The 9070-nt window shown below is 39.8% G+C and overlaps 1 long non-coding RNA gene across 1 annotated transcript in view; it reads left to right on the plus strand.

The window, feature by feature from the left end:
- Window positions 1-639: 639 nt before the first annotated feature.
- LOC135095262 (uncharacterized) overlaps window positions 640-9070 on the plus strand; it is a 21197-nt gene continuing 12766 nt past the window's right edge. Inside the window, exons 1-3 of the long non-coding RNA XR_010264185.1 lie at window positions 640-803; window positions 920-985; window positions 1826-2014. This is a non-coding gene — a long non-coding RNA (uncharacterized LOC135095262). The remainder of the gene's footprint in view (window positions 804-919; window positions 986-1825; window positions 2015-9070) is intronic.

A 9070-nucleotide genomic window follows, 5' to 3' on the forward strand; every position in this document is an offset into this window, starting at 1 on the left:
CTCTCTCTCTCTCTCTCTCTCTCTCTCTCTCTCTCTCTCTCTCTCTCTCTCTCTCTCTCTGTGTGTGTGTGTGTGCTACACTTCCCAAAAGACTGCAATACCAAAAAAATCTACAAATAGAGAGTCATGGGAAAAAAAAAATAAAAATGTGTACAATTGAAGTGAGTAATCTTTACTGGTTAAAAAAAGGACTTCTCGTCACACACGGAAGGAGAGAATAGATTGCCTTTGTCCTTTTCAGGCTGCTAAATTATTCAGGAGACTGGAGCACAAACGCATCTATATGAAAAGTAGGCAGTCATAAGAAAAGTGTCTGCAATTAAAGGGATAAAAAAATAAATAGGATGTTAATTTTGTTTCTCTTTAGGCTACAGAGATATTAAAGGGACTGCAAGTCTAAAAAAAAATATATTGTAAAAATTGTGCAGCACTGTAGGGACTTTTCCTGCCTTGAAACAAAGGAAGAGAGAGAATAAGAGGCTAATTCTGTCCTCTTTAGGCTACATTATAAAAGGGACTGCAGTACAAACGCATAGCTAAATAAATATGTTGTAAAAACTGTGCAGCATTGTAGGGACTTTTCCTGCCTTGAAACAAAGGAAGAGAGAATAAGAGGCTAATTTTGTCCTCTTTAGGCTCCATGATACAAGGGAATGCAGTACAAACGCAAGTCTCAACAGTAGAGAGTCAAAACCATCCAGCACTCAGTGACCCCATCGCGCTGGTCAGTAGAGGACCCGAGGCCATCAGACGCAGCGGAACCTTTCTGGGTCGTAAGGTGATAGTCCGGGGGACGTAAATAGGTGAGCATCCGGTGTGTGTCAGATAATCCAATACTTGCTTAAAGGTCAGGGAAATTGAGCACACCAGACACGCTCCACATTACACAAGCTCTCGTCTTCACCTCCATTTATTTCAGCCAGACGACGCGAGGAGGAAAGTGCGGGAGACTGGAATGAAGCGACTGGAGAGTTATGAAGGATGAGTATGAAGATTCTTTGTCTTTTTATTGATTGATTTATTTATTCATTCATTTATCTGTTTGTTTATTTATTTATTTCATTTATTTACTTATTTGTCTGGTGTGGGTTTGTGTCTCTAAGGTGTTGGGTCTGCTTGTCTTCTTTCTCAGATTTACACTATAATCTTTGAAGCAATACTCACATAAATGGGCACTGAATGTTTAGTAAAGCTCCCCAAAGATTTACACTATCGTTGTTCAAGCAATGTTCACCAGAGTGGGGACAACGTTTAGTAAAGCTTCCCAAGTGTAGGTAGTTTAATGTTTACTTAGTAAAACCACCGCGGGTTACTGAAAGAAAATGGTTCTCTAATAAGAGCGCAATGATGATTAATTTGGTCTCTTTCTTTATTTTTTGTATTTTATTATTTACTTATTTTTTGTTAATGGTAATGCATGACGTGAGCTGCAGCATCACCATTATGGACACACTCTTCAAGACCCCCATTATTGTCCTCTCTGTGTGAAATGCGTAGGGAAAGTACTTATAGAACACCAAATGCGAACTGTGGCCCCGGTATTTTGTGTTACTGGCCAGTGTTCAGTTATATGATGCTGCAAAGGGTTTTCGGGTCCTCCAGGCTCACTTCCCTAACCTTGCTCTGTACTCTCGCTCTTCCTTCTTACAAGCAGAAAGTGAGTCCATTGCAATATGAAAAGGATATAAAAAAGGTGCCAGATTATGAAGAAATGCAGTTGTAGTGTAGAATGTTACTAATATTGTACCGAAATGCATTATTCATACATATTTTGAAACTTTTAAAGCATTCTGCACATCTTACCATGTTGTTTTATATTTGACAGTGCCGCCGAAGTCCCGAGCGGCTTCGAGACAAGGAAGAGAAGCTCCGCGACTCACTTGAGCCAGTCAGTCAGTGGTCAGTGGCGTCAGCTTTGTTGTGGTGTACGCGTGAGTCTTGTGTTTTCTTGAACGCTTTTTTGGGCTTTAGGTGAACCAAAACTCTCCCAAAGCCTGTCCACAGTGGTCACCAGGTATGTTAACCTGGTAATGAGTGTATTTGGACATACACTGCTAGTGAAACTGGTGTGTCATGCCTCGCTTGGCTGGTAGGAAGCAAACGGTTGAAGAATCAGTTGCCAGAACATTAATAACTAACATTTTCTTAATTTTGCATATTTACTAGTTTTTGTATTTCATATGACTATCTAGGATGTAAGTGTTTCCAGTGCCATGAATCTAAAGGAATGGTGCTCGAAATGGGAGCTTGTAAGGCTGAGGGACACGAAAATAGGCTTGAGTGTTGGCGAGAGTGGGCGGTGCGCCTACTGTTTAGGCGTCTCTGCCCCTCACCAGTCACCACGCATCCCGCCGCTGTCACAACATTCCTTGGTATATTACACTTGTTTCTGGAATGTTTACCGTAATGTCTGCAATCAGGAATCATCGTAAACATTAACCATTGTTGTCTTTCTGACCACTAGCACATCCTCTTCCGTTCCACCTTCTACCACTCCGATGTTATCTTCCACTTCCTTGTCGCTGTTTGTTCCTCCATCACTTTCATAACCATCATCCACTGCCTTTCCCTCGTCACCACATCCTTCACCTCCACCACATCAACTCACTCCACTTCATCAACTCATTCACACGAGGAATCATGTGTGGAGCCAAGAGTGAGAGAGCTGAGGTGAATTAACACTCTTTAGTAAATCACTGTTCATCTCACTAAATTGAGAGTGACTTGTTGCCATGGGTTTATCTTTACCCCCACCAGCCCCACCCCAACCCAGCCTCCCCCCAGCCTTACCTCCCCTAGTCTCACCTCCCCAGCCCCATCTTTCCAGCTCCCTGTTCCTAGTTTCGCCTCCCCAGCCTCACCTTCCCAGCCTTCCCTAGCCTCACCTCCTCAGTCTAACCTCCACAACCCTGTCTTTCTAGCCTCGCCTCCTCTCTCCTGCTTACCTTGCCAACCACCCCCAGCTTCTCCACTCCCCAGCTTTAGTAGTAACGACCCCCGCAGGCCACGTAATTGCACGAGTCATTACCTTTTTTTTTTCTTTTTTTTTTTGTGTGTGTGTGTGTGTGTGTGTGTGTGTGTGTGTGTGTGTCCACGAAGAGGCCAGGAAGCAGCAGCAGAATTGGCCTTTAGGTATTTACATTGACTAATTTATATAACGTGAATATCAAGCATCTCAGTTATGCTAGAGGTGGGATTAGGTTAGCGGATGTTAGCTGGTTGTCTGTCTGTCTGTCTGTCTACCTGTTCATTAGTCTCTGTGCCGATACATCAATGTATTTTTTTTCTATTTACCCCAGTTTTGTTCTGTATCTATCTGTGTTTTTCTTTCTCTGCATCTATCTATGTATCTATCTATCTATCTATACGTATCTGCTGGTCTAATTTCATCAATCTATTTATATGTCTGTTATCTACCTATACAGTTTCTCACTGCTCTCTCTCTCTCTCTCTCTCTCTCTCTCTCTCTCTCTCTCTGGTAGGCTCTGTGGTACGTCGTTCGTGTTGCAGTCTGAAGGTTACGCGTTCGATCATGGAAACCTTTTTCGTCACCTTCACGTGGATGTTGCGGCGTCATAACTCACTTAGAATCATTGATGCAGTGAGGCGCTGGTCACTGCACCGCGGGGGCGCTTCGATCATGAATACTATCGTGCGGGAAAATTGGTAACTTCCAGTAAAGTGTCCACCTAGTGTTAAGAAAGTGAGAGGAAGAAATGTTTGCCAACGCCCTTCATAAGGAGACCAAACGAACTGGAATAGACCAGAGAACCTCACGAGAATAAAACCTTTTGCTTCACATTTGGATTAAATTGTTGGACTTGCCTATAGACTCCCACACTCTGGCGTCTTGAGAGTTTTTTTTTTTTTTTCACGAAGTTTCACTGCATGAATACAAAAATAAATTCAACCTCTTCCCTCTCACTCACAGTCTTCAAGGAACATTGTAGTTTTTGTTATCCTTGGCACGAGCTCTTAAATGATAATACTAATAAAAAAAAAGAACAATAAAATATATATATATATAATCCAGTAAAGATTTCCCTCCCACTTGTAGTCCTCATTTTCTAAGGTCTCCATGGCAGGTCTTAACGCAGGTTGCAGGAAACTGAGGGCAGAGTCTTTTTTTTCTATAGCCTTTGTTCTACTGTTAATATTCATTCTGTGTCGTGGGTCAGGAAGTGTTAAGTTGATATTTTCTCGTGTCTTAATTCTACACAATTCTAAAAACATTTTTTCTGTAAAGTGATGAAAAACGAGTCAATTCTGTACCTTCAGTTTTTGTTTCATTAATACGAATCCCTGTGCTAAGTAAATATAGTAATGTTTAACAGATATTTTTGGAGGGGCTTTTTATTTTGTTCAGCACATAATCTTAGCCACGTTCCTTCACAGTGAGGAGGGATGAATAGTCTGTATCCCTAGCCTTTGTTGTACTGATACCATTCCTTCTGCCGTAACTTCAGTAGTTTCCACGAAATATTTTTTCTCACTTTGAAAGTTCTTTACGACATAAATCTCAAACATGTTCTTGAAAAGTGAGAAAACAGGATTACTTCTCTCTGTCCTTTGTTTTACTCCTACGATTCCTTCTGTTTCTTTGGTTCGATAATCTGAAACTGACATTTTCTCGTTTTCGTAATTCCTCAGGGGAGAAATTTCAAGCACGTCCTTCAGAGCGGGGAGGCCTGTGTCTTGTTTACCTTTAAACTTTGCTCTGGTGATGTGATTTGTTCTGCGATGTAACGTTAATAGTCTTCAGTACAGATCTTCTACTTTGCTTTAATAATACCATTCCATCTGCTATGTGTGTCTTAAGCTGATATTTTATTGTATTCTCAGTTTTTAGGAGAAAAGTGAGGAAATCTTTAACCTTTCTTCTAGTAATGCGATTCCTTCTCTTACGTCCCCTAGGAAGTATTAAGTTTAATTTTCTTGTTTATATATATATATATATATATATATATATATATATATATATATATATATATATATATATATATATATATATATATATATATATATATATATATATATATATATATATATATATATATATATATATATATATATATGTATGTATGTATGTATGTATGTATGTATGTATGTATGTATGTATGTATGTATGTATGTATGTATGTATGTATGTATGTATGTATGTATGTATGTATGTATGTATGTATGTATGTATGTTTGTTTGTTTGTTTGTTTGTTTGTTTGTTTGTTTGTTTGTTTGTTTGTTTCTGTGTTTCTTTCTTTCTTTCGAGGGAATTTGTAGCATGGTACAGAAAAGTGAAGGAAAGGAGTACTCTTTACCTGAAGCTTTTGTTTTGGTAATACGATTCCTTGTGGTGTGTGACTTAAGTATTGTTTTTGTAAGGTCTTTAAGACAGAATTTCACCACGTGCCTGGAGTGTGAGGCGGGAAGAGTCAGTTCTTTATCGTTGGCCTTTTGTTCTTTTTATTTCATCTCGACAGAATCTCGGCCACTTCCCTGAAAAGTGAGGACCAACGAATACATGACTTAATTGTGGGTTTCTTATACTAATGTGATTCCTTTTGTTGTGTAAGTTAGTGAGTTTAAGTGATGTATTCTCGTTTTCTTAATTCTTCTTGACTATTTTCAACCACGTTCCAGAAAACTAAGGAAGGATTAGAATTCCTTATCTCTGCCTTGTAATGTGGCAGTGCAAATCCTTCTCTGATGTAGATTTTACGTTTTTTTTTTTATTTGATTATCGGAATTGTTGTGGGCAGATTGCAAACCATGTTCATTAGGAAAAGTTTTATCAGTATTTAAGGAAATATTTCATTTTTCTCTCGCCAAACTTTGGAGGACACTAATCTGAGCCACGTTCAAGGTGAAGGCTTCGTTTCATGGAATAGAAAAGGGTGTGTTTTGTTAATGTATAGCGGCAGATTCATCCCAGAGCGTGTCTTTACAAGCTAGGGAGTCTTAGGCAAACATTTTCTTTTCTTCTTCAATTCCTCTGGATAGAAATCTGAGCCACATTCCTGGCAAAGTGAGAAGAAGTTTGTGTTTTCTTTATTTATTGCGTTAGTTTTATTTCCAGGGCTCATTTTTGGTACGTAAGTATATGTTTTATTTTTATTTATTACTTTTTTGATGAGGGAGGTGGACGTGACCAGAGTTTGAACTGAGCAGATTGAAAAGGCTAGCGTTAACTGACTGAACCATGAGGCACTTGTTTTGTGCGTGTAAGCAAGCTACTCTTAAGTGCATATTTTATTTTATACATTTACCACGACGGAAATTTCTCAAGTATGGCAAAAAGAGGCTCCTTTCCTTCCAACAGATTTATTAGAGTCGTGTTTGTCACTTCCAGCGTTACATTTTAGGTTAGATGGTCGTAGCAATAAACTCCACATGGAAGCCTTAAAGAATAACATTTCCTTCCACAAGTCACTGTAATTAAGTTCCTCATCTGTAACATCCATTCCATCCCAGCGATTTCTTGTGGTATGTAGGCTAGGCAGAACAACACTGGGTCTAGAAGCCGCTCATGTTTGTCTGTCTGTCCACGCGTCGCCTGGAACTCGTGTACTGAAAGCCTACATGGAAATCTGCAGCTGGAAGAGAATTATATCTTGTAACGAGTGAGGAGAGCGGCAGGCAGTCCTTGGCAACCCTTCGCGGGTAAGGTCTCTTCGAGCTGCTGGGCTGGGAGGTGGTGCAGTTTTGAGTACTGGCAGGTGTATTGCATCGGCAGCGGTGTGCGTCCCTTCCATGTCGTGCAATTCAGGTACTGCCCGAGCCTTTTGAGTGACGCGACTTCTGAGTCTTTGTGAAACGTGTTGGTGTGAAGTGTGGGTTTGCGAGGCACCACTGGCAGGCCACGAAGGACAGGGTGGCCCGAGTACTTCAGCCTTTTTACTGTTTATTTTATCGATGGTCAGTGAAATTCGGTACTGTTCGGAACGGAGCGGAAGAAAAGAGTGGGGGAAATAAAAAAGAACAATAAAGAGAAAGAGAAATTTGGGTGAATACGGGATGAAACAATGGGGAGAAAGACAGCTGGTACTGTTCGAACCCCTTGACTTACGTGACTTTTCATCAGCCTTTGTGGAATGATATAAAGTGTGGCTGTCAAAGACACTGCTGGCAGCGTAAAGGATGACAGGATACTTCACACCTCTTGTGCTTGTTTCATTGCTGGTCACTTAACAAAAAATGTGTGTGTGTGTGTGTGTGTGTGTGCGTGTGTGTGTGTGTGTGTGTGTGTGTGTGTGTGTGTGTGTGTGTGTGTGTCTGTGTGTCTGTGTGTCCGTGTGTCTGTGTGTCTGTGTGAATGTATGTATGTTATTCATTCAGCACTAGGAAGCAGACAAGTATTAAAACAGTTTCTCTATTTACTAGTGATGAAAATGGTAGAAAAACACACACACACACACACACACACACACACACACACACACACACACACACACACACACACACACACACACACACACACACACACACACATACACACAAGGACATCACACGTTGGTAGAGTTGCTGTTAATCCATTAACTCAGGATTACATTGGCGGGGCGCGAGGCAGTTTGATATAATGGGTGTGGCACATAACCAGCTGCGGTGCTCTTTGGTGTATACATTTGCTTGGTGTCAACACAGTTATGTACTTAATAACTTGCTGCTTCGTTCTCCGACATGGTCTGTATTTCCTGCTGCCTGTGACTGGAGCTGTTTCCACACACAAGTGTCCTCAATGAAAACTACATTGCCTTTCTTTCGGATCTACCTTTTTTTTTTTTTTTTGCGGGAAAGAATGACTTTGTGAACCATTATCTTGCCCTCATTCCTTCACCGCTCATCCAGATTTATATATATATATATATATATATATATATATATATATATATATATATATATATATATATATATATATATATATATATATATATATATATATATATATATATATATATATATATATATATATATATATATATATATATATATATATATATATATATATATATATATATATATATATACAATCCTTCACCTCGGAGTCCTCATCTGGGAAGGGGACCACAAATGTCCCCAGGTTGGACTGCTCTTCAGATATCAACTAAATGTCTTGACAACCCCCCCCCCCCAACTTTTTTCCATAAACTTGTGCAACATTCGCGGTCTAAGATCTAATTTCCAATCTGTAGAACACCACCTCTCCTCTTGTAAACCTCATCTTCTTCTCGTCACTGAAACACAAGTGTCTGACGCAACAAACATTTTCAAATTATTTACAAAACTAAAGTGCAAATATAGTTATGGTTATATTTCTGCGTCACGTGTACAGAGAGAGAGAGAGAGAGAGAGAGAGAGAGAGAGAGAGAGAGAGAGAGAGAGAGAGAGAGAGAGAGAGAGAGAGAGAGAGAGAGAGAGAGAGAGAGAGAGAGAGAGAGAGAGAGTTTTACGTGTGTAGATTAATAAAAAATATTCTTGAAATTCTATTAAACCTTACCTGAGGGGATATGGAAGAAGGGAGAGGGGAGGAAGGAGGAAGGGAGAGGTGAGAGGGAGGATGGGAAGGGGAACGAAGGGGGAGAGAGGGAGGGAAGGGAGGAAGGAAAGGGTTGAAGAAAAGAGGAAAGTTAAGGAAGAGATGATTGCTGTGTTATCGTGTTCTGTTTATCTATTTATTTATTTTATTTATTTATTTACTTATTTTTATAGGTGAGAATTGCGATTGTGAAGGAGCATTTTTGTTTGTTTGTTTGTTTGTTTGTTTGTTCTTGTTTAACCTGCCTTTCGTTCCTCGTTTCTTTGTTTTATATTGTTTGTATTTTCTGGTGTTGTTCTTGTCTTCCTGTTACTCCTTTTTTTTTGTCTCCTTTTCTCCTTCACCTCCTCTCCCCGTCGTTTTCCTTTTTTTTTCCTTTTTCTTCTCTTACTTTTCATCTTCCTCTTCCTCCACCACCACCACCACCACCACCACCACAACTATTTTTTTTTTTTCTTCTTCCTCCTCTTTATTTTCCTTCACCACCACCACCACCACAAGTTCCCTCCACATTGATCACATTGTCAGTCTCTCCTCAC

This window comes from Scylla paramamosain, chromosome 48, assembly GCF_035594125.1.
Source record: "Scylla paramamosain isolate STU-SP2022 chromosome 48, ASM3559412v1, whole genome shotgun sequence".
NCBI classification, from domain to species: Eukaryota; Metazoa; Arthropoda; class Malacostraca; order Decapoda; family Portunidae; genus Scylla; species Scylla paramamosain.